This window comes from Ictidomys tridecemlineatus, chromosome 11, assembly GCF_052094955.1.
Source record: "Ictidomys tridecemlineatus isolate mIctTri1 chromosome 11, mIctTri1.hap1, whole genome shotgun sequence".
Lineage (NCBI taxonomy): Eukaryota > Metazoa > Chordata > Mammalia > Rodentia > Sciuridae > Ictidomys > Ictidomys tridecemlineatus.
The window spans coordinates 38,120,257-38,145,164 of record NC_135487.1 but is presented as its reverse complement, the minus strand read 5'-3'; the positions used below and the strand labels follow the sequence as shown (position 1 = coordinate 38,145,164).

Here is a 24,908-nt window from a genome sequence, read left to right as displayed (position 1 = left end):
ATTATAATGCATTCCGCTGTCATATATAAATAAAAATGAAGGGAAGGTCTGGGGTTATGGCTCAGTGGTAGAGCACTTGCCTTGCACAGGTGAGACACTGGGTTCAATCCTCAGCACCACATAAAAAAATAAAGGTATTGTGTCCATCTATAACTAAAATTATTATTTCTTTAAATGAAGAGGGCTGGGATTATAGCTCAGTGGTCGAGTATGAGAGGACACCATGTCATGTGACCAACGTTTTCCTCTCATGATTGGTTTGAGGCACTGTCGGTCACTCCCAGTGATCTGGCCACTCTCAAGTGGCTGTAGACAGTAGCCCCTATCTTGAGAGTAGTAAAAATGACGCCAAATGTGTCTTCCTGCATGGGCATGCCTTCCTACATCCCCAGGGATCAAGTTACCTTACCTGTCCTTGTAACCCTGCCCCTCTTGACCTTTTTTGGATGGAAATTTCTAAGAACCAGAGTCCCCTCAATAAAAGACCACTCCGAAACGTGCTAGCTCTCTCTCACCAGCCTCTTGTGACATTCCTCGCTCTCTCATTTGGGGAGCTTGAGGCTGAGGGCAGAGGAGCCTTCCTGGGGCTTGAATTTAAAGGTTAAAAAAAAAAAGAAAACAAAACAAAAAATGCTTTGTGGAGACATGGGAGTGAGGCAGCCCCTGAGACTGCATAGCCATAGGGCCACCAGTGTGCATCTCCAATCTGGGAAAGCTGTAGGCACATGATTGCTACTAAACCATGAGAGCTACTCATTAGACAGAGCCCAGAAAAGCCATAGTGGCAGGGCTGCCTTTGGGCATAAAACCTGCCCCTGTATGCCTAGGATTAGGACATGTAGTCAAAGGGAATTACTCTCTAGCTATAAAGACAATATTAAACTGGGCATGGTGGCACATGAGACCTCCAGATACTCTGGAGGCTGAAGTGGGAGGATCATTTAAGCCCAGGAGTTTCAGACCAGTGTGAGCAACATAGTGAGACACCATTATTTTAAAAGTGATTATCATCAATGTTTATAGCAGCTTAATTCACAATAGCTAAACTATGGAACCAACCTAGATGTCCTTCAACAGATGAATGGATTAAAAAATGTGATACACATGCACACACACAATGGAATATTACTCATCCTTAAATAAGAATGAAATTATAGCATTTGCCAGTGAATGGATGAAGTTGGAGAATATTATGCTAGGCAAAATAAGCCAATTCCCCCAAAAACAAAAGTCAAATGGTTTCTCTTATATGCAGATGCTAATTCACAATGGGGAGGGGCTAGGGAAGAACAGAGTTACTTTAGATAGAGGGAAATGAGGAGAGGGGAGGGAGCATTGGGGTAGGAAGGATAGTAGAATGAATCAGATATTATTACCCTATGTACAACCAGTGTGATTCTACATCATGTACAACCAGAAGAATGAGAAATTATTCTCCATTAAATATGATGTATCGAAGTACATTCTATCATCATGTATAACTAATTAAAACAAATTTTTTATTTTTTTAAAAAAGGAATAGAAATCACATAATTGTGGCAATTAAATGACAAAATAAAGATGAAGTATATTGAAGAAGAAGAAAAAAGTGATTATAAACATTTAATGTTGGTGGCTAGGGGTGTAGCTCAGAGGTAGAGTGCTTGCCTAACATATATGAAGCTCTGGGTTAAATCCCCAGCACTGGAAAAAAAAAAAAAAGACTCAGTGTTATTTTCCCTGTTGGATTTTGGCCTTAACTTTAGATCAGTTATTCCTTTCTTCTTGCCTGTTTCTTCCACTTGGAACAGGGATTTTAACCTATGCCTGTCCCACTGCTATATTTTGGAAGCATGAAACTTGAAAACTTAATTTCATGAAAACTTAATGTCATGGGCTCATAACTGGAGGGGAATTTCCTCAAGATAAGTCACACTTTGACTCTTACCCATATCTGATTTGGAAGAGATTCTGGATTTTCACCTTTTGAGTTGATGCTAAACTAAGTTAAGACTTTTGGACTATCGGGATGAAAGGAATGTATTTTGCATGTGAGAAAGACATGAATTTTGTGAGGTCAGGGATGGAATGCTATGGTCTGAACATCAGTGTCTTCCCACAATGCATATGTTTGAATCTAATGCCTAATGTGATAATAGTAAGAGGTTGGGTGGGGTCTTTAGGAAAGTGATTGCTTCCTTGAGAGACAGATTATTGCTTTTGTAGAAGAGGTTGAAGGAGTGCTCCTTTCCACCTCTTCCACCAAGTAAGAACACAGCAAAAGGGCACCATCTATGAAATAATAGGACAAGCCCTTACCAGACATCAAATCTACTGGTGGCTTGATAATGGACTTTCCAAGTCTTTACAAATGTGAGCAATTCATTCTGTTGTTTAAAAATCACCCAGTCTAAGGTATTTTTGTTCCTACAGAAGGAAAGGACAAAGATAAATGATTTCACAACTCTATGAATATGCTAAAAATGATTGTATTATAGACTTTTACATTTGTGAACTGTAGGGCTGGGGATATAGCTCAGTTGGTGGAGTGCTTGCCTCATATGCACAGGCTCTGGGTTTAATCCCCAGAACCACACACACACACACACACACACACGAAAAAAAAATTTGAGCTGTATTGTACATAAATTCTATCTATCTCCATCCCAAATTTTTAAGTAACCTGAAAGGCGAAAAAACACACAACATTTTAGAATTTGTAGGTCACAGCTAGAGTAGCATTTATTGTGAAATTTGTAGGATTAAATGTCTCTATCAAATACATATATTGGTTGTACCATAAGAAAAATTAAATAAAACCCAAAGCAGGCAAAAGGAGGAGATAAAGAAAAGAGAATAATCAATTAAAATGAAAACAGAAAAAATAGGAAAAGTCAATGAATCCAAAAGCATGCACTTTTAAAGAATCATTTAAATATATCAATCTCTAGCAAGATTACTCAAAAACAAACAGAAAACATAAATTACCAACATTAAAAATTAAGACAGAATATCACTACAGATATTATAGAACTTAAAAGAGAATATGATAAACAGTTCCATGACAATAAAATTTATAATATATCAAATTTGCAAATTCCTTGAAAGACACTAACAGAGCTCACTCAGAGAGATGGATTGATCTATTTATCTATCTATGTCTATCTATCTAATATGAGCAGCCATATATCTATTGAATAAATTATACTGTTTTTATAATTTTACTTATTTTATTATGTGGTGCTGAGAATTGAACCCAGTGCCTCACACGTGCAAGGCAAGCACTCTACCACTGAGCCACAAACCCCAGTATGAAATTATACTTTTAATTAAAAATATTTGTATAAAAAACCTGTATATTCAATGACTCCACTAGTAAATTCTATCAACCATTTAAGGAAGAATAATGCCAGTTTTTTTAACAATTATTTTTCATATAGGAGAAGACTAGAGAACAGTACTTTACCATCCCATGTTGGGTCACTCCTCTGCAGAGATTCCTTTTTCACTCTGCTCAGATTCTGACATGGTGGTATGAGATGTTGTTTATTTAATTGATTTGTCCAAACTTTTATCTTTCCTCTTTAAATTGGGAACTGGAGATAATCTTGTTGGAAAATTACTCAAGAGTTAAGATTCTGATTGTCCCAGGACAAGTACATTGAAGTTAGCCTGCATCTACACTTAATTGGCATGGCAAGGAAATTATATTTATAGTAATGTTGAATTAACTATTTCAAGAGATAGCTTAGGAGGAAGCATAAACCACACTGCTGGAACCCTCAGAGGACTACCTATTGGACTGTTGGTAATGGGGTCTATGGGTCTAAAAAGAATAGATGGATAGTAACTGAAGACACTATCCTAAGGAAAATCCCAAGAGATGAGTTTGTAGCCATTGTTACTATTCATAGGAGAGGAAAGCTGAAGGATTTTAAGGCCTAGGACACCAAAATGAGAGAGAACCTAAGAAGTTAACTTGATTTTGATAGGAAAAATGAGAACTAAAAGGCTTTTATAAGTATAATCACATTATAGCTATTTTTCTATTTTATATATTATTTTTCTATTGTTGTTGTTGTTATTGTTGTTGTTAGAGGTGTTGGTAAATTATGCTAAACTAATGATGGTAAATAAAACCTTAATATTTCCCAGTATTGGGCTGGGGATGTGTCTCAAGCGGTATCGTGCTTGCCTGGCATGCACCGTGGCGCTGGGTTCAATCCTCAGCCACCACAATAAAATAAAAAAGATGTTGTGCCCACCGAAAACTGAAAAATAAATATTAAAAAATTCTCTCTCTCCCTCTCTCTTAAAAAAATATTTCCCAGTATTATAGATATTAGGTTATCATTTTTGTCACAGAATGTGTCCTAGGAAGAGTCCGACAAGGTAAGGCATCTGTACTTAGTCTTTATTTACATGGGAATTTAGAATTAAGCAATAATAGTGTGACTTATCAATTGAGCTCTTTGTTATTTTCCCCTACTAATCTGTTCAGTGTGTCAGAAGGGAAAAAAATAACCACATGTAATCAAGGGACTACATGGGAAAAGTGATAAATATTTTGGACAGTTCTATAAGGATTGAGTATAGTATGATCCTGTTTTTACACAAAGCTAGCAAGTTACAAAGTGTTAAATTTGCATAAAATACAAATCATGTCATTTTGAGTTTTATGAAATGAAATGAAAATATGCTTTTGTAGCTTGTGGCCCATAGTTACAGGGTTGGCTTAAACCATTCAAACCTGCTGTCTACCTGAAATATTGATAACTGGACCTTTTTTTTCCCCTATATAAGCCATTTATTTGAAATGAAACCTGTAGGATAGAATCAGTTACATGTTTATCAGTAACAGTAGAAAAATGGAACCAGTGAAAACCTCTGTACAACTGCGATGGTACTCAGAAGAGACATGTATCATTTTATAACGCTTCACACAAATTCAAGTTTGGAGGTACCTAAATAAAAATACTATGTATTTCTTTAAAAACACAATGTACAATTGAAGTGTAAACAAGTTTTACAAAGTATTGGTTATGCAAGTTATAGAAAACATTTGAGCCTTGATTATTGAAGGCATTTGACTTATTCCAGTAACAGCACAATCAGGAGAAATGCAGTGGTGCAGAAGATCTCATGTCCCCTAAGTACAGATGTAGTGCATTCAGAGCAAGTGGAGTTCAGGAACTTTAGCTTTTAGCCTCCCCATCTCAGAGTAGGGTTCTGCCCAGATCACCCAGACACACACAGTCACGTGCAGGTAGAACCAAGGAAGTTTCCAGTGCTATTGAGATCTTAGAACCCCTGTAAACACACAAACACAAGAGGTTATTGTCAAAAAAAATAATATTTCAAGTAACCTTTCTATAGAAATAGCTACAGCATTATAATATTTAGAATATGAAAGATTGAAACATGTTCTAAGGATTTTTCTAGAGGGAAAAAGAATCAAAAGACTGCCAGACAATGACTACAACAGCTGTTGCAACTGATGGGGCACAAAGACAACATTCTATAAAACATCGTTCATACAAAGTGTTAATAAAGAGAACAGTAAAATATCTTCTGACATGTACACGGCAACTCTTTCAGTAAGAATATCTATAATGACGTTTGAAAGTAGACATAGTAGACAATATAAACCACTGTAGACCCTGGAAGAACATCCATCACTGTGGCTTTAATAGTGACTGCAGAGAAATGAAAGTCAAAGAGGCATTTCCCTTTTAATTCCATCCTAAGATAAAAACACAAATGCCTTAGGATTGCAAGACCACAGTTTTACAAGTGCTTCATTTTTCTCTAAAAGGCAAATTTACCATTATAAAAATAATAAATCTTCCTGGGTGGTTGCTGGGGCATGCTGACTCTTCAACTACAGAGAATATCACCTGTGGCCAAAATATCACCTGAAGCTCTAGGGCTCTGCTACGTTTGCTGTTTCCCTAGTACATTCTGAAATATGAGCTTCATTCAAATGCACAAGGCTTATACCCATTGTTAGAACTTGAACAATGAGTCAAAGAAAACCCAATAAAGGATAACAAACAAACAAAACAAAAACAAAAACCAGAGTTTCTGAAGAAGCCAAAACAAGAATAGGTCAACATTCATAGGTAGTTCTTCAAAAAAAAAAAAAAAAACAGAGAATTTACTAGCCAGATACAGTGGCGCCCGCCTATAATCCCTAACTAGGACTTCTTGATAGCTGCTGTGGTTCCAGGAATCTCCTCCTTAATTGAGACCCTTAATTGTTGACTACTCTAGTGAGACTGGGCCAGGAGAATAGGAGACTACAATAACCCACTCTTTGCTTCCTGATCTCTGATGATGTGGAATGCTGCTTTCTTGTATAACTTCAGCCTTCCTTCCATATACTCAGTCTCTTCCCCTGATTCCTACCCCACAAACAAATTAGAACTTTAGTTTATTCCTATTTGAGGATTACAAATTGATCTTACTCCAGGGCTTCTTGCTGTTTTACTGTATTTGAAACAAGATTTCTAAGGAAGGAACTCAAATTACACAAAAATGAATCATTGTTGAATACTTAGCTTTAAAATCTTTCTTTTCCCTGAAAACCTAACACTTGTTTACAGATGGTAGAGTAACATAGTGAAAGAGTAATAACTAAGACCTAATGCTAGTCCCAGTTCAACAAATGTTTACTAACTACTCATGATAAGTCACAGACTAGGAAGTGTTGTCCTGCTACTAACAACTAGGATGTCTGACCTTTGATATGTCACTTTATCTCATCTGAGCTCATCTGAGCTCATTTTATTCACTGGTAGAATGAGAGTATCTCTTTCAAGTTTCAAAATTAAGTTCTTTAGATGAATTCTAACAGGACAAAGTAGGCATAATAGAATTCTACATTTTTAATTTTGTTGATGTTCTTTATTTCTTCTGCTCTATTTCCATTCCATTAATTTCTGCTCAGATCTTATTATTTCCTTTTTTTTTTCAATGTTTTCTCATTGGGCACACTGGCACATGCCCGTAATCCCAGGACTTTGGGAGGCTGAGGCAGGAGGATAGCAGGTTCAAAGGCAGCCTCAGGAAAAGCAAAGCACTAAGCAACTCAGTGAGACCCTGTCTCTCAATAAAATACAAAAAAAAAAAAAAATAGGGCTGGGGATGTTGCTCCATAGCCAAGTGCCAAGATCAATATCCAATAATGCCCACCTGCTCCCAAAAAAGTTTTCTCTATCCACATTTTAAAATTTGTTCTAATTAGTTATACATAACAGTATAATGCATTTTGACACATCATACATAAATAGGGTATAACTTCTCATTCTTCTGATTGTACATGATATAGAATTATACCAGTTGTGTAATCATATATGCACATAGGATAATAATGTCTGATTCATTCTATTATCTTTCCTACCTCCATACCCGCTCCCTCCCACACCTCACTGTCTAATCCAAACTACCTCTATTCTTTCACAGGCTCCCCTCCATTGTCAATTAGCATCTGCATATCAGAGAAAACATTGGCTTTTTTTTTTTGAGGGGAGATTGACTTATTTAGTTTAGCATACTCTTCAGCTCCATCCATTTACCAGCAAATGCCATAATTTCATTCTTCTTTAAGACTGACTAATAGTCCATTACCACATTTTCCTTATCCATTCATCTCTTGAAGGGGATCTAGGTTGGTTTCATGGTTTAGCTATTGTGAATTGAGCTGCTATAAACATTGATGTGGTTGTGTCACTATCATATGCTGATTTTACATCCTTTGCTTATAAACCAAAGAGTGTATAACTGGGGCAAATAGTGGTTCAATTTAAAGTTTCTGAGGAAGCTCCCTACTGCTTTCCGTAATGGTTGCACCAATTTGCAGTCTCACCAGCAATGTATGAGTGTACCATTTTCCCCATATCCTCATCAACACTTTTTAAAAATTTTTTTAGTTGTACATGGACACAACATCTTTTTATGTATTTATTTTTATGTGGTGCTGAGACTCGAACCTAGTGTCTCAAACATGGAAGGCAAGTGCTCTACCACTGAGCTATGGCCTCAGCCCCCTCATCAACATTTATTGTTATTTGTATTCATGATAATTGTTATTCTGACTGGAGTGAATTGGAATCTCAGTGTAGTTTTGATTTGCATTTCTCTAATTGCTAGAGATTTTTTTTTTATCTCATTTATTGTATCTTGATTTTACTTCTTTCAGTTTAGGAGTCTTGTTAAGGAAGTCAATTCCTAACCTGATGTTGTAAAGATTTGGGCCTACTTTTTCTTCTATTAGGCACAAGGTCTTTGTTCTAGTGCCTAAGTCTTTGATCCACTTTGAGTTGAGTTTTGTACAAGGTGGGAGATAGGGTTTTTATTTCATTTTTCCAGAAACATTTGTTGAAGAGGCTATCTTTTCTCTGATGTGTGTTTTTGGTGTCTTTGTCTAGTATGAGATAACTGTATTTATGGGGGTTTGTCTCTGTGTCTTTTATTCTGTACCTTGGTCTATGTTCCTGTTTTGGTGCCAGTGCCATGCATTTTTGTTACTATGGCACTGTAATTGTTTAAGTCCTGGTATTGTGATACCTCCTGGTTCACTTTTCTTGCTAAGAATTGTTTTGGCTATTCTGGGTCTCTTATTTTTCCAAATGAATTTCATGACTGTTTTTTCTAATTCTATGAAGAATGTCATTGGGATTATAATAGGAATTTCATTAAATCTTTTCATAGTATGGCCATTTTGACAATGTTAATTCTGCCTATCCAAAAGCATGGGAGATCTTTCCATCTTCTAAGGTCTTCTTCAAATTTTTCTTTATTGTTCTGTAATTTTCATTGTAGAGATCTTTCACCTCTTTTGTTAGACTGATTTCTAAGTATTTTATTTTATTTTTTGAGGCTATTGTGAATGGGGTAGTTTTCCTAATTTATCTTTCAGTAGATTCATCACTGATGTATAGAAACACATTTGATTTATGTATTTATTTTATATTCTACTACTTTGCTGATTTCATTTATTAATTCTAGAAGTTTTCTGGTGAAATTTTTTGGATCTTCTAAATATAGAATCATGTTGTCAGCAAATAGTGATAGTTTGAGTTCTTTTTTTTCCATATCTTTTCAATTTCTTTCTTCTGTCTAATTGCTCTGGCAAGAGTTTCAAGAATGATGTTGAATAAAAGTGATGAAAGGGGGCTTCCTTGTCTTGTTCTGGTTCTTAGAGGAAATGCTTTCAGATTTTCTTTGTTTAGAATGATGTTGGCCTTGAGTTTAGCATATATAGCTTTTACAATGTTGAGGTATATTCCTACTATCCTTAGTTTTTCTAGTGTTTTGAACATGAAGGGGTACTGAATTTTGTCAAATGCTTTTTTTTTCATCTATTGAGATGATCATATTATTCTTGTCTTTAAGTCTATTGATGTGATGAATTATGTTTATTGATTTCCATATGTTGAACCAATCTTACAACCCTAGGATGATCCCATTTGATTAGTATTCACTATCTTTTAAATATGTTTTTGTATGAGATTTGCCAGAATTTTATTAAGAATTTTTGTATCTATGTCCATAAGGGAAATTGGTCTGAAGTTTTCTTTCCTTGATGAGTCTTTGTCTGGTTTTGGCATCAGGGTGATACTAGCTTCATAGAATAAATTTGGAATGGTTCTCTCTTTTTCTATTTCATGGAATAATTTGAGGAGTATTGGTGTTAATTTTTCCTTGAAGGTCTTATAGAACTTTGCTGAGATCTGTCTGGTCCTGGGCTTTTCTTTATTAGCAAGCTTTTGATGGTGTCTTCTATTTCATTGCTTGAAATTGATCTGTTTAAATTATGTATGTCCTCCTGATTCAGTTTGGGTAGGGTTGTATGTCTTTAGAAATTTGTCAACATCTTCAAGATTTTCTATTTTATTGGAGTATAAATTTTCAAAATAGTTTCTGATTATCTTCTGTATTTCAGGAGTGTCCATCATGATATTTCCTTTTTCATCACAAATTTTAGTAATTTGAGTTTTTGCTCTCTTTCTCTTTATTAGTACAGCTATGGGTTTATCAATTTTATTTATTTTTTTAAAAAATCAACTTTTTGTTTTGTCAATTTAATGAATTGTTTCTTTTGCTTCAATCTCATTGATTTCAGCTCTGATTTTAATTATTTCCTGTATTCTACTGCTTTTGGTGTTGATTTGTTCTTTTTCTAGGGCTTTGATTTTCTAATCTTTTAATGAATGAACTCAATGCAATGAACTTTCCTTGTAGCACTGCCTTCATAGTGTCTCAGAGATTTTGATATGTTATATCACTATTCTCATTTACCTCTAAGTATTTTTTTTCATCCCTGATTTCTTCTAGTATTCATTAGTCATTCAATTGTGTATTATTTAGTCTTTAGGTGTTAGGTTAGCTTCTATTTTTATCTTATTGTTAATTTTTAATTTTATTCTGATAGAATGCAGAGTATTATCTCTAGTTTTTTGTGTTTGCTAAGAGTTGCTTTTTTGCATAAGATATGGTCTATTTTAGAGAAAGATCTGTATGCTACAGAGAAGAAAGTGTTTTCGCTCATTTATGGATGAATATTCTATATATGTCATTAAGTATGAATTATTGATTGTATTATTCAGTTCTATAGTTTCTTTGTTTAGTTTTTGTTTGGAGGATCTATCCATTAGTGAGGGAGGTATGTTAAAGTCATCCAGTATTATTGTGCTGTTGTATATTTGATTCTTGAAGTTGAGAAGCATTTGTTTGATATATGTAAATGCTCCATTGTTTGGGACATAAATATTTATGTTTATTATGTCTTGTTGATATATAATTACCTTAATCAGTATGAAATGTCTTTCTTTGTCCCTTCTGATTAACTTTGGCTTGAAGTCCAATTTATCTGATATGAGGATAGAAACCCCACTTGTGTATGTAATCCATGTGAGTGAAATGTTTTTCCCCAAACTTTCACCTTCAGTCTGTGAACGTCTTTGCTTATGAGGTAAGTCTCTTGAGACAACATATTGTTGGGTCTTGTTTTCTAAACCAATCTGCCAGTTTGTGTCTTTTGATTGATGAGTTTAGGCCATTAACATTTAAGGTCATTATTGAGATATTATTTGTATTCCCAGTCATGTTGATTTATTTCCAGTATTTAATTTGAATTCATTTCAAATTAATTTGATTGACTATCCCTTTAGTGTAGTTCCTCCTTTTGCTGGTTTTCACTTTTTTCCATTTCATCTTCACAGAATATTTCATTGAGAATGTTCTGTATGCAGGCTTTCTAGTTGTGAATTCTTCAAAATTTTGTTAATCATGGAAGGTTTGTATTTCATCTTCAAGTCTGAAGCTTAATTTTGCTGGATATAGGATTCTTGATTGGCGTCTATTTTCTTTTTTAAAATACTTTTAGTTGTTGATGGACCTTTATTTTATTTATTTGTATGAGGTGCTGAGAATTGAACCCAGTGCCTCACACATGCTAGGCAAGCACTCTACCACTGAGCTACAATCCCAGCCCCTGGCATCTACTTTCTTTTGGAACCTAATATATATTATTTCAGGACCTCCTATCTTTGAGGGTCTGGGTTGAGAAATCAGCTGATATCTGAAGTGTTTTCCCCTATATTTTTCTCTCACGGCCTTTAAAATTCTATCCTTATTCTGTACGTTAGGCATTTTTGTTATAATGTACTTTGGTGTAGATCTGTTGTAATTTTGCACATTTGGGGTCCTATAAGCCTCTTGTATTTGATTTTCCATTTTGTTATTTAGGTTTGGGAAATTATCTGATATTATTTCATTAAAAATATTGTGCATTCCTTTGGTTTGTATCTCCATGCCTTCATCTATTCCAATAAATCTTAAATTTGGTCTTTTCATATTATCCCATAATTCTTGAAAGCTTGCTCTATTTATGGTTTCTTATTATCTTCTCTGTGTGGTCAATTTTATTTTCAAGATTATATTTGTCTTCATTGCCTGAAATTCTGTCTTCCAAGTGGTCTAGTCTGTTGGTGATGCTTTCTATTGAATTTTTAATTTGGTTTATTTATTTCTTCATTGAAAGGGTTTCTACTTGATTTATCTTCAAAATCTCTTTTTCACCTCCTGAAATTTATCTCTGATTTGACTCCTCACATTGTCCTTTATTTTGTAGATCAGTTTAACTACATACATTCTAAACTCCTTTACTGACATTTCTTCTACTGCATTGGATTCTATTATTGGAGCATCTTGGTTTGTTTGGGGCATTTTGTTCCCTTGAGTTTTCATGTGTTTTGTGTGTCTTCCCATCTAGCAGTGTGGATCTGAGGCAGTACAGTTTCTATCTTCTATACTCATGGTGTCCCTGAAGGTTTCCAGTGCCTTGCCTTTAAGGGGGAAACCAATATTAATAGCATCATATTAAAACAATATACAGTCTTAACCCAAATAGCTCCTATTTAGATATCTACAATTTTGTCATAATGAATAGAAATGATGTGTTCAATTGTTGTCTACAATATAAACAGTAAGTTTGCAAAAGGGTTTATAATTTCAAATGGTGGGCAGAGAACAGAAGTGGTATAAGATGTGATATTTATGAGAAATGAGGAGAAAAGATAGAAGTAAAAAATTATAGGAAGAGTGAAAGAGGAGTTAGTGGAAGAAAAGAAAAAAGATAATTCAGGGAAACAGATAAGTAAGAGGAATATATATATATATATATATATATATATATATATATAAAGTAAAAATTTAAAAAGAAAAGAAAAAAGTAAAAAGAAAAGATTATACAACAAAACTATAATATATTATTCAGATATCCCAGTCCTCAATAAACTGATGCATAAAAAATACTTGGTTTCAATAATGATAGAAATGTGAGAGAGAGAAAAAAAAGGGATCTCAATAAAAAAATTGACCAATTGTTTCCATTGAAGTTCAAAAGTTTCTCAGCTTCCCATCTCAGTAGTTAAGTTGGGTTGCCTGGAGTTTGATGCACGCTCCAACCTCAGGATGTTTGGGGTTGCTAGGGTGAGAGGGTTAGTCTGGGATGTTTAGTTATGGAGACAGAACTCCTAGAGGCAGTGTGTAGGCTAGGTATGCTCTGGTCTCTTTGCTGTGTGCCAATCAGTCTGGAGATTTTACATCAGCACACCTCCAGGGTCCAGCAATCACTGGCCCATGTTGGAAGACTGCACCCCAGGAATCTCCTTTGGGTTCCACTCATGTGGTGTGGCAGCCTATTCTTAGCACCTTAGGTCACCTGTGGACCCCATAATTCCTGGTCTCTGATTTAGTCTCCAAACTCCATTTCTCCAAACTCAATCCTTTCAAACTTCTGGTCAGCTGCTTCTCTCCCAGCTGGTCTTGAGAGCTAGGCACTGGGACCTGTGTGCTGGTCATGGAGCTATGTGCTAGACCCAGCTGGTCTGGCGGCTAAGAGGAGTATGGGGCCCAGCCATGTTGGGGGCCCAGCTGTTTTGTGACAGGTGCATCAAAACCAGGTGCTGAGACGTGCGGGCCAACTGCAAAGCTGTAAGGGATGGGCTGGGTTGGGGGCTAGGTGGGTTGGGAGACTGAGGAATAATGAGCCAGAGAGCCCTACTGGGTACCAGAATGATGCCAGACCTGGCAGGACCAGTGGATGCCAAACTGAGGAAGGAGTTGGGAACCAGACTTGTACCAGGACCTGGCAAGTGCTAGCCAAAGTAGGCCTGGTGGGCCACTAGGAACCTGGTAGGTGCTGAACTGGCTGGCTGGTGGGAGGCTGAGGGCAAGATGCCCTCACACTCTCTTCCAACCTTCTGACCCACTGTAGCCAGCCTTGTCAGTCCCTATGAGCTTCAGGACTTACGGAGCTGGGTAGAGCTCCATTCCTGAATCAATGATTGAAAATATCCAGTGGATAGATTTTTTTTTTAGTATATATCTGATTAATGAGTCAAGAGTCTGTGGTTTCGCTCTTGCAGACTGCCCCTCCAGTCTCAGGATTCTTCACTCTAAGCCTCAGGGAGATGTGGTATTCCTACTGTTTAATTTCTGGGTAGCTGAGCTAAGAGAGATGCTGACTCACACTAACCTATCATCTTTGAGCTCTCCTCTTTCCACATTTTTAAAAATTTTTTGTAGTTGTAGATGGACAGAATGCCTTTATTTTATTTGTTTATTTTACTGTGGTGCTGAAGATCAAACCCAGTGCCTCATGCATGCTAGGCAAGCGCTCTGCCATGAGTTATAGCCCAGCCCTCTTCCCACATTGTTATTGGTGCATTATAGTTGTATGGAAGGATGGGATTTGCTCTTACATATTTGTACATGCACACAATATAACAATATAATTTGGCCAATATCTCTTCCTAGCACTTCCCTCCTCAAATTCTACATTTTTAAGTCTACATTTTATTGTTCATTAGCTGTAACATTTCAAAGACTTGTAACTCAGAATCTACTTTCAGTATTTAAAGGAAAAAATTAAGTCTTCTTTTCCTTCAGACCTCCTAGAAAATAAATTACTTCTAAGAGTAATTTGTTATGCTGCCTGGATTTATTGATGAAGAGCCTGTCTTTCATATCAGTTTATGATATATAAATTTGAACTAAACTAGAATTATTTTTTATTCATTCATTAATTTTATTGAGTAAATTCTGTTTCCAGGAACATTTCTTAAAACTTTACATACTAATTTAAATTTTAATAAAATAGGAAGATATTTTACAGAGAAAGAAACTTCATCTATAGTGTTGACCTATGTACTGAAAACATATATCTATATAACCCAGTTTAAAGCCTGGTTTGTAGAGAGAAAGACTATTTAATATTTAAAATTTTTCCAGTCTTGAACTAATTTCAATGTCTTTATTCTTTTTCCTGCCACATTGCCTCTTATTGAGAACACTTTAAAACTTTCTAAAAACAAAATCAACAAATCTTAACCAGCATCTCTAAGACATTGCTGGTGGAATTACAAAATGGTAAATCACCTTGAAAAGTTGTTTGGCACTTTTAAAATAGTTAATACATTCATTTATAACTCAGCAGTTCTACTCTTAAAATTTCTCAAGAGAAATTAAAATCTTCATAAATTGTAATGTTCACAAAAAGATATGTGCAAGCCTGTTGTAGTGGTACAAACCTGTAATCCCAGCAACTCAGGAGACTGAGGCAGGAGGAACTCAAATTAGAGGCCAGCCTCAGCAACTTAACAAGACCCTGTCTCAATATAAAAAAAAATAAAAAGGACTAGGGATGTGGCTCAGTGGTCAAGCACCCTGGGTTTAATACTCAGTACCAAAAAAAAAAAAAAGATATCTGCAAGAGTGTAATCAACTTTATGACTGTAGCCAACAACCCACATATCCATCAACAAACGAATAGATAAGTGAACTATGATATGTTTATACAAGGGAATAATTCTCAATAGTAGAAAGAAATGAACTACCTCAACTATTGTTGATCATTCATGAGTAGGGGGGAAAAAATCTCAAAAATATTGAGTAGAAGTAGGAAATACTAGAATATAAACTGCATGATTCCTTTCATATTTGTTCAAAATGAGGCAAAACTCACTTATGATGGTAGAAATGAAAACAGGATATAGAACTGATAGGAAAGGGATGAGGAGACTTTTTGGGTCATAGAAATGTCCTATAACATGATTAGAATTAATGGTTTCATGAGCACACATTTTTGAAACTTATGAAACTATATATTCTTCAACGGTAGACATTTTATAAAAATGTAACTCAACAAAAAAGAATATTTGGGGGGAAATCTAAGTGGTAGGCCTTGCCAACCCCATTTTCCTTCATGCCTTCTTTTATTCATTCAACAAATATGTATTGAGTGCCAACTCTATTCTAGGAACTTTTCTAGGTGTTGGGGATCTAGTCAATAAAAAATACAGAAAGGCTTGTCTCATTATATATACATTGTAATGTGAGGAAACAAATAATAAACAAAATCAATAGATAAATACTTACATATATTTAAGATAGTGATAAGAATTAAGGCAGGGAAAGGGGATATGAAATAATTTTTAATATAGGTTGGCCAGGGAAGGCCACACTGCAAGTGTAGCTTTTAAGTCAAATCCTGAAGAAAATGGAGAGATAAGGGTATAAATCTTGGCAAAGAATATCTCAGATAAAGGGAAAGACAGATGAAAATGGTACTGAAAGTAGGAGCATCCTTAACATGTTCAAGGAAGAGCAAGGAGGGCAGTGTGACTGAAGCAGGGTAATCAAAAGTCAAGTTGTTTAATATAAAGTTATAGAAGTAAAGTGAAGAGGTCCAGATCCTTAAGAGCCATGTAGGTCAAAGTAAGAATTTGAGTTTAACTCTGTTTAACATTGGAAAGTTTTGAAGACACAATCTGGCATACATGAACAATATTACTCTAGTTGGTGAATTGAGAATCTCCTCTGGAAGAGAGGCAGGGGAGAAGAGCAGAAGCAAAGAGATGACTTAGAGGAAGATATTAAATAGTTCAGATGAGAGATGACAACAGTATGGACCAGGGTGATAACAGTAGGAGTTTTTTTTCTTTTTTTTTTATTGTTGGTCGTTCAAAACATCACATCTTTCTTGATATATCATATTTCACAATTTGATTCAAAAGGGTTATGAACTTCCAACAGTAGGAGTTTTAACAAAGATAAAATTTTGGATGTATTTTAAAGGTAGAGCTAATAGGATTTACTATCTAATTAACGTGAGATGTATGAGAAAGAAGTCAGAAGATAACACCAAGTGTTTTGATCTGAATAGTTGAAAGAATGGAGTTGCCAGGAAGAGTTGGTTTAAAGTGAATGTTGAGCCCAATTTTAAATTGGATATTATTAAATATCCAAGTGGAGATGCCAAAGAGGCCATTAGATAAATAGATCCGGGAATCAAGAAAACATCTGGACTGGAGCAATAAAAAGAGAAGTGGATTCTGAGGGTCTTTGCTTCATTATTATATTTTTGTGTAGGTATTATGTGTGTATTTTTGCCCAAAGGTTTAAGGTGGGGGCAGGGGAGAACCAAAGACTGGGAGGAAGGAGACATAAATCTGGGGCTATATATGTTACATGACATTAGGAAAATAATTGCTGTAATATGATCCCATGCTAGACTTGAATCCGCATTTTCAAACTACAGACTGCAAGTCTGATGGATCTCCTAGAACTTGGAGAGGCTGTTGTTAAAAAGACCTGGGTGGGCTGGGGTTGTGGCTCAGTGGTAGAGTGCTTGCCTAGCATACACGAGGCATTGGGTTTGATCCTCAACATAAATGTAAAATAAAGATATTGTGTCCACCTAAAACTTAAGAATAAATATTTAAAATGATAAATAAATAAAAAGACCTGGGTTAGAGAAATGCTATGGACCAGGGTCAAACTGTTCTGCAGAGATTGTCCATACTAGTTGGATTTTTGTGGGAAGTGTATGTGTGCAACCTTAGACATACACATATCAGGTCTAAGGTCACTGAGCAACCAGAACAGGGAGATTTAAGAGGTTTAACGTTCAATAGATGCAAATGTGTGGATAGTGAAATGCCTGCTTTCCATTTCAGTTTCCTTCTCCTCAAGGACTTACTGTTAACAGTTTCATATGTATGGCTGCTATTTTCCATCATATAAATGGTCATGATTTAATCTCCAATTGATCACTATCAAGTTACTTCCAATCTTTGCTAATACAAAGTCTGAATAACCTTTTACGTATGTCATATAATATATACGTGAAATTATCTATAAGTAGAATTGTTAGATTAAAAAATAATGTACACTTGTAATTTTTTTAGATTTCGCCAAACTGTCCTTTCTAAAAGTATGCTAACATCAAAATATATGAGAATGACTGTTTCTTCCCATTTTCACCATACTGGCATATTCAACATTTTTTCTTTGTCAGTTTTGGGAGAAACATTATCATGGTGTAATTCTAATTTATTTTTCTTAGTATGAGAAAGATTGTTTTTAATGTGTCTGTAGTGTTCCTTATGTTCTTTATCTGAGGCAATGGTTGCTTGAAGATTTAAGGTAAAAAATTAATTTCAGAACACTGTTTTTAAAATGATATTGTGGACCAGAAAATACTTCTATCATTTAATTTTAGGTTATTTTCAAAAAGTATTCCAAAAAAGGGGGAAATTTTCAAGGACCAACCATCCTAGTTGTGTAGAATCTTAGTTCTACATGATAGCTTCAGTGACCTAGCTACATATATAACAGAAAGAACTAAATAATTTTTGAAAGTTGTTAGTTCATTTCTCTTCATAATGGATGTATTTCATAAAATAATGTGTCTCAAAGACTTAAAAAGTTTAAGAGAATTTTAATCATTAAGGAAATTTGCCCTTTAGGTTTTATTCTTGTTTATAGTTTTCTAAAATGTTGTAATAATAGAGGCAGCCTTCCTACTGTTTCATAATATTACATAATTAGAAGAATATTGTCCCAAAATGCAGTAATAAGCTTAGTTCATATAAAATTTTGTATATAATAAATTAAATGTAACAAATATAAATAATATTTTAATTTGTCATACCTGTAGGACTTGGAGTGCATACGTCATTAAATTCTATTTTAAATATCCAGATTAAAATTTTAAAGGCTGGGGTTGTGGCTCAGTGGTAGAGTACTTGCCTAGCATGCATGAGGCGCTGGGTTTGATCTTCGGCACCATATAAAAATAAAATAAAGATATTGTGTTCATCTAAAAAATAAATGTTTTTTTTAAAGATTTCAATATGTCTTAATTTCTGAGAAGCAGAATTGCACTGTGGCAAAAATTTGGGCTCTGAAGACTTGAATTAAAATTCATGACTTCCGCTCTGGGGTTGCAGTTCAGTGGCAAAGCATTTGCCTAGCATGTGTGAGGCACTGGGTTCAATTCTCAGTGCCGCAAAAAATAAATGAATAAATAAATAAATTAAGGTCCATTGACGACTAGAAAAAATTTTTTTAAATCATGACTTCTTAGTAGCTATGTGACCTTGCAGGTTATATAACTATTCAGTCTTAATTGTATTAATCTGTAAAGTATAAACAATAGTACCAAATTGAAAAATCGTTGGAAGGATTGTATTAAATAACGTATCTAAATGCCTAGCTTATAGTAAGTAGGTCTCCAATAAATGATATTCTCTGTTTTCTCTATGTGTAAATATGGTAACAAAAACTGTTAAATGTAATTGTAAACTCCAAATACTGGACCTTCACAATGAAAGTGTTACAAATAACAATTTCTCTATATCTTTTTAATTATGTAATTACATCCTCAATTTTTCTCTACTACATTCCGAAAACGACATTAAAACTTTGTGCTTAATACTTTTAAAATTAAAACATTAATGTATCTACTACAATTTTTATCACAATCAATAAATAGTTACATGCTTAATATTACAATAATTATAGGACTGGGATGTACCTTAGTGGTAGAGCATTTGCCTAGCATGTATGAGGCCCAGAGTTCAATCCCCAGCACAATAAATAAGAAAATATTTATTTTATTTTATATTACCAGAACTTGATGTTTGGTATTTTTCTCCTAAAATTTAAAAACTACCAGTGTGTTGTAAATAAGTGGTTGTTGGGCTGGGGATGTGGCTCAAGCGGTAGCGCCCTCGCAAGGCATGTGTGGGGCCGGGGTAGGATCCTCAGCACCACATACAAACAATGATGTTGTGTCCGCCGAAAAATTAAAAAATAAATATTTAAAAAATTCTCTAAAAAAATAATAAAATAAGTGATTGTTGTTATTTGAATATGATTGAGTATGTTCCCCGAGGATTCATGTATTGAATAATTCCCATGGTGAGGTATTAAGAAGATGGAAACAATCCAATCATGGTGTTTGGACATTCCTTTTGGAGGTGATTAGGATTAGATAACATCATCAGGGTGGAACCTTCATGCTTGGATTCTATTGACTTTATAAGAGGAGGGAGAGAGACCAGAAATATAAGCATACACGCTCCGTTTTTTGCTATGTGATACCATGTGCCACTTTAGGACTCTACCAGCAAGAGGATCATCATCAGCTGCTGGACTTTTAATTTCAGAAGTGTTAGCTAGATAAACCTCTTGATAAATTTATCCAGCCTCAGGCTTTTCATTATAGTTATACAAAAGGGATTAATACAGTGATTCATATCCAGTGAGTAATTTAACTGAAATTTCTCTTAAAGGTTTTTTTTCCCTTAAAAAAACAAAACAAACAAACAAACAAAAAACCATATTCTGTATCAGTTTGCTTTTCTATCAGATCCTGAAGTTAAATCAATTAAAAAGTAGCACACATATATTTATATATCTAAGATATATAGAAAGTCTAAAATATCCATTTGATGTTTTCAACACCAAGTGGCCAGTTTGAAAGTTTATATAAATGGCTAATACAGGAAATACTTTAAAAAGAAATCATAACCATGTTGGAGCCAGTTTAATAATTTACTTACATAGTTGAAGTTCTTTGAGAGTGAGGAATAATACTTGCCAATATTTTTTTAACTTAAACTTTATTTTAAAACTTTTATATGTTTTTTGTAACTTTCTTTTACATTTATTTCCATATAAATGTTTGTACAGACCAGCTGTTTGATGAAATATCCACAAGATGGTGCCATGGTTAACATGTTAGCCTGGGAATTTGAGAATTAAAAGGGAGTAAAAGATCTGGCACACTACTGTATAACAAAATGACCATCAAATGTTCATGTTTCTATTATGATAATGGTTATTTACGTACTTTAAATGTTTTGAATTACTGCATTTCGTATCAAAATTTTTTATTCTCTGTAAACAAATTTCTTTGTAGGCCATATTAAGCAATGAAATGATATTCAGGTTGCTAAAAGACAAAGTGAACCTTTATTACTTTTCAAATCAGTGGATATGTATAATCCACTGCTATACAGATAATCTCCTGCTCAATTTTTAATGCCAGGATAAAAAATGGTATCCCACTAACTAGTAGATACAGGCAAAGTCTTTGCTATAGACTGAATTGAGTCCCACCCCTCTCCCCCAACCAAATTAAAATGTTCAAGTCCTAATACCCAATGTGAGAACATTGGAGATAGGGCTTAGGAAAGGTAATTAGGGTTAGATGAGGTTTCGAGGGTAGGGCAGTCATTAATGGGTTTGGTGCCCGTATAAGAAAAAACAACAGAAATCTTGTACTGTTTCTCAACATGTAAGATTGTAGCCAGAAAGTAGCTATCCCCAAGCCTGGAAGAGAATACTTACCAGAAATTGACTATGTAGTTACCCTGATCTCAGACTTTTAGTCTCCACAACTGGGAGAAAATAGATATCTGTTGTTTTAAGTCACTCAGTCTATTATATTTTGTTATGAAAACCCAAGCAGACAAAGCTTTTCTCCCCACCTCAGTGTTGGGGATCTAATCCAAGGCCTTGCATATACTAGACAAGTACTCCATCACTGAGCTATATCGACAATCAAAACATGGTCTTTAAGAAAAAAATTAGTTTTTAAAAGAGTCCTATATTGTAGATAGAAATTGGTCTAGTTGATAATATTTAACTATAACATATAGTTAATTATATATAATTGTTAATAATATTTAAGGGTATTGCCATTTTAGGTCATCACAGCTGTAGTAGTAAGGATGGTTATGTGGGTAAAAACATCAAATATAATCATTTAAGGGAGAGTTCTAAGGAAAAAGTTGGTGGAGAATTTGATAAGTGAATAGGGAGAAATTCCAATATAGCCAATGGCATGCAGCAGGAATACTCTGAAATTTAAGCAGCTCAAGAGGGAACCTAGAAGTGGGTAAAGTGAAATGAAATCTTGACTGTGAAAATGTCTCTAAGTTTTCTATAAATACTTAAAAGACATTATTTTGAAAATTTAACACTGAACTATTATTCCTTTGCACTTTCTTATCATGGTGTGCAATTATTATTAGTTAACTCTGCTTGAATATTGAAGTATTCTTTGATTTCCCAGGTTTTTAGACATGACTCATCCATCACAAGATTTTGCCAATGATTCCTCTGTGCAATATTTATAATATATTTTCTACCTAATTTTTGAGTTACTGAAAAAAAAAGTCTAGATACTCTCCCAGATTTTAATCTAGTATCCTGTTTGCAACATAATCCATTGCTTAAGAAACACCTTTCATAAATTCTGTTTTGGTGATGCAACTATTCATAAATCTGAATTCATTTTGGACTTATTCTGAACTTTGTAACCTTTCAATTTCTGCTTTTTCTTTTCCCCTTTCACTATTCATTTCTCATTACACATTATCAAGTCATCTGTTTATTTAATGCAGAGAAACTAGTTTTTTAAAAACACAAGGAATTGGATAATTAAAGTTAATTTGTATTTTTTATACAAAAACTTTAAATTATGAAATAATTTCAAATTTAATGCAATAAGAATAGTACAAAGTCTTGTATATGCTTCACTCAAAAATCACTAATTGTAAATGTTTTGCCATTTTTTTTGGTTACTGTCTTCTCTGTTCTCTCTCTCTCTCTCTCTCTCTCTCTCTCTCTCTCTCTCTCTCTCTCTCTCTCTCTCTCTTTTCACACACACCCTTACATTCTGGGCACAAAATTAGAGACATTTTCAAAATCAGATTTCATTTTATTTTACCTACTTCTAGCTTCCCTCTTCAGATTACATGCCTGTAATCTCAGCAGTTTTGGAGGCTGAGGCAGGAGAATCACAAGTTCGAAGCCAGCCTCAGCAATTTAGCAAGACCCTGTCTCAAAACTAAAAAATTAAAAAGGACTGGCAATGTAGTTTAGTGGTAGAGTACACCTGAGTTCAATCTCCAGTACCAAAATAATAATAATAATAGTTAAACATATACATGCATGCATATATAGAGAGGTTTAAGACATATATGTGTATATGTATATCCATATATATGTATATAATATACATATTATATACATATATGTATATGTATATAAACTGTCCTGAGTCACTTGACAGTGAGAGTTAGAGTTCTAATGTCCCTAAACAGTTCTCTGTGTATTTCCTAAGAACTACAAAACATTTGCTTATACATCCATAATACAAAGTTTAGAAAACTGAATATTAAAATATTAGTATTATCTACTATATAGTCTACATTCAATTTTTGCTAGTTGTTTTATTAACATTCTTTATGGCATTTGCTATGGTTTGGATATGTTCTGAGTTTGTCCCCCCAAAGATCAATGTGCTGGAAGCTTCATTCCTGCATAGTGCTCTTGAGAAGAGGTAGAACTTTTAAGAGGTGGGTCCTGGGAGGTATGGGAGGTAATTGGATCATTAGGAGTGATTCCCTCAGAAGGGATTAATATCATTCTTGTAGGACCCTCATTGGTTTTGTTAGAGTGAATTATTATAAAAAGAGCAAGCCTGGCCTCTTGTCATCAGCCGGCCCCAGCAACATCTAGCTGATTGGCTCCTCTGTGGTGATGCTCATTGGAGATGCTCATTGAGCTGTTTCCCCGCCCTTTCAGACTGCCAGCTGATGATTGGCTCACAGCGGCCCCAGCAACATCTAGCTGATTGGCTCCTCAGCTTTACACATATTAGCCCAATCTGCTGGCGTCACATTCAAGTTGTTAATGGATTCAACCATGCTTACAGTGAAGAGTGCTTGAGGACCGTAGGTTGTTACAGCCTCTTTTAGCTGCTTCACTGTTTTGAAATTTAAAGCATGGTGAACTCGCTGCCCTCCTGCCTCAAATACAGGGCATGTTAATATTTGAGATCTTGTCTTAGGATTCCCAACTATCAACTGTGGGGGTTGGGGGCCTCCCAGCATATGGAGGTGGCCTTGTTAGTTGGACACTTACGTCCTTTGGTGATAGAAAGGAGTTAGTATCAGTCTCCTGTAGAGGTGGTGCTGTTGGTTGGACACTTACATCCTCTGGTGATAGAAAGGTGTTAGTAGCAGTCTCCTGTTGTAAATTTCCCCCTGATGGCTTTTTCTGCTTTACACTTTCTTTCTCTGTCTGACTAGCTTGAGAGGCCTTCTCTTTTACTTGATTTTTTTCCTCTGTCTGACTAGTTCAAGAGACTTTCTCTTTTAATTGAATTTTTTCCTCTGACTAGCTCGAGAGACCTTCTTTTTTTACTTGAATTTTTTTCTCTGTCTGACTAGCTCGAGAGACCTTCTCTTTTGCTTGAATATTTCTACTATAACTATAATACAACCCAAGAAGATAACGCCAAACAAAACTGAAACAGAATGAAACAAAATTGGAACAACAGAAAATCATTATAGCCTTTCTATCCTCCTGAAATGTCCATCCGTCCTTTCTCTCTATCTGTTCCTCAGACGTGAGAGGTTTTTCTTCCATCTTACACATCTCTAGGGATAGGCAACTTAAAACAAAAGTGAAGCAAAACAAGAGAGGAATCTTAAAATGGCTACCCATCCTCTCGCCCTGCCCTCAGGGGCGAGCAGTTTACCTTATCACTTACCCTCAGTCATTCCCCGTGTGGCCCACCAAATGCCACAGTCTGGCTGGGCACAATTCAAGAGCCACTTGTCAAAAGAAATGAACTTTATTTTTAGAACCACACAGGCCAAACAAAACAGCTCCTCAGGAAAAACCCTCAGAGCCCAACTGCCACCACCGGCTTCCCACAAGCCTCTCCCTCAACCACAAGCCTCACCACCTCCCACAATCCTCCTGCTCTTGAGGCCGATTGGCTGGGTGGTGTGGTCGGAGCCAAAAAAGTCCCCCAATGAGCAGCTCCGTGGTCTGAAAGGGCAGGGAAACAGCCCAATGAACATCACCGCAGAGGAGCCAATCAGCTAGATGTTGCTGGGGCCACTGTGAGCCAATCATCAGCTGACAGTCTGAAAGGGCGGGGAAACAGCTCAATGAGCATCTCCAATGAGCATCACCACAGAGGAGCCAATCAGCTAGATGTTGCTGGGGCCCCTTCGGCTGTGGCTCTCAACACTCGTACTGTTCAATTTTTG

General features: G+C 35.3%; 1 long non-coding RNA gene across 3 annotated transcripts in view; it reads right to left on the bottom strand.

Annotated features, from left to right (window-relative positions):
* Positions 1 to 2,695: 2,695 nt before the first annotated feature.
* Positions 2,696 to 24,908, bottom strand: part of LOC144368052 (uncharacterized) — a 61,647-nt gene continuing 39,434 nt past the window's right edge. For all 3 annotated transcript variants that reach the window (XR_013427780.1, XR_013427781.1, XR_013427779.1), the window contains one exon: positions 2,696 to 5,289. This is a non-coding gene — a long non-coding RNA (uncharacterized LOC144368052). The remainder of the gene's footprint in view (positions 5,290 to 24,908) is intronic.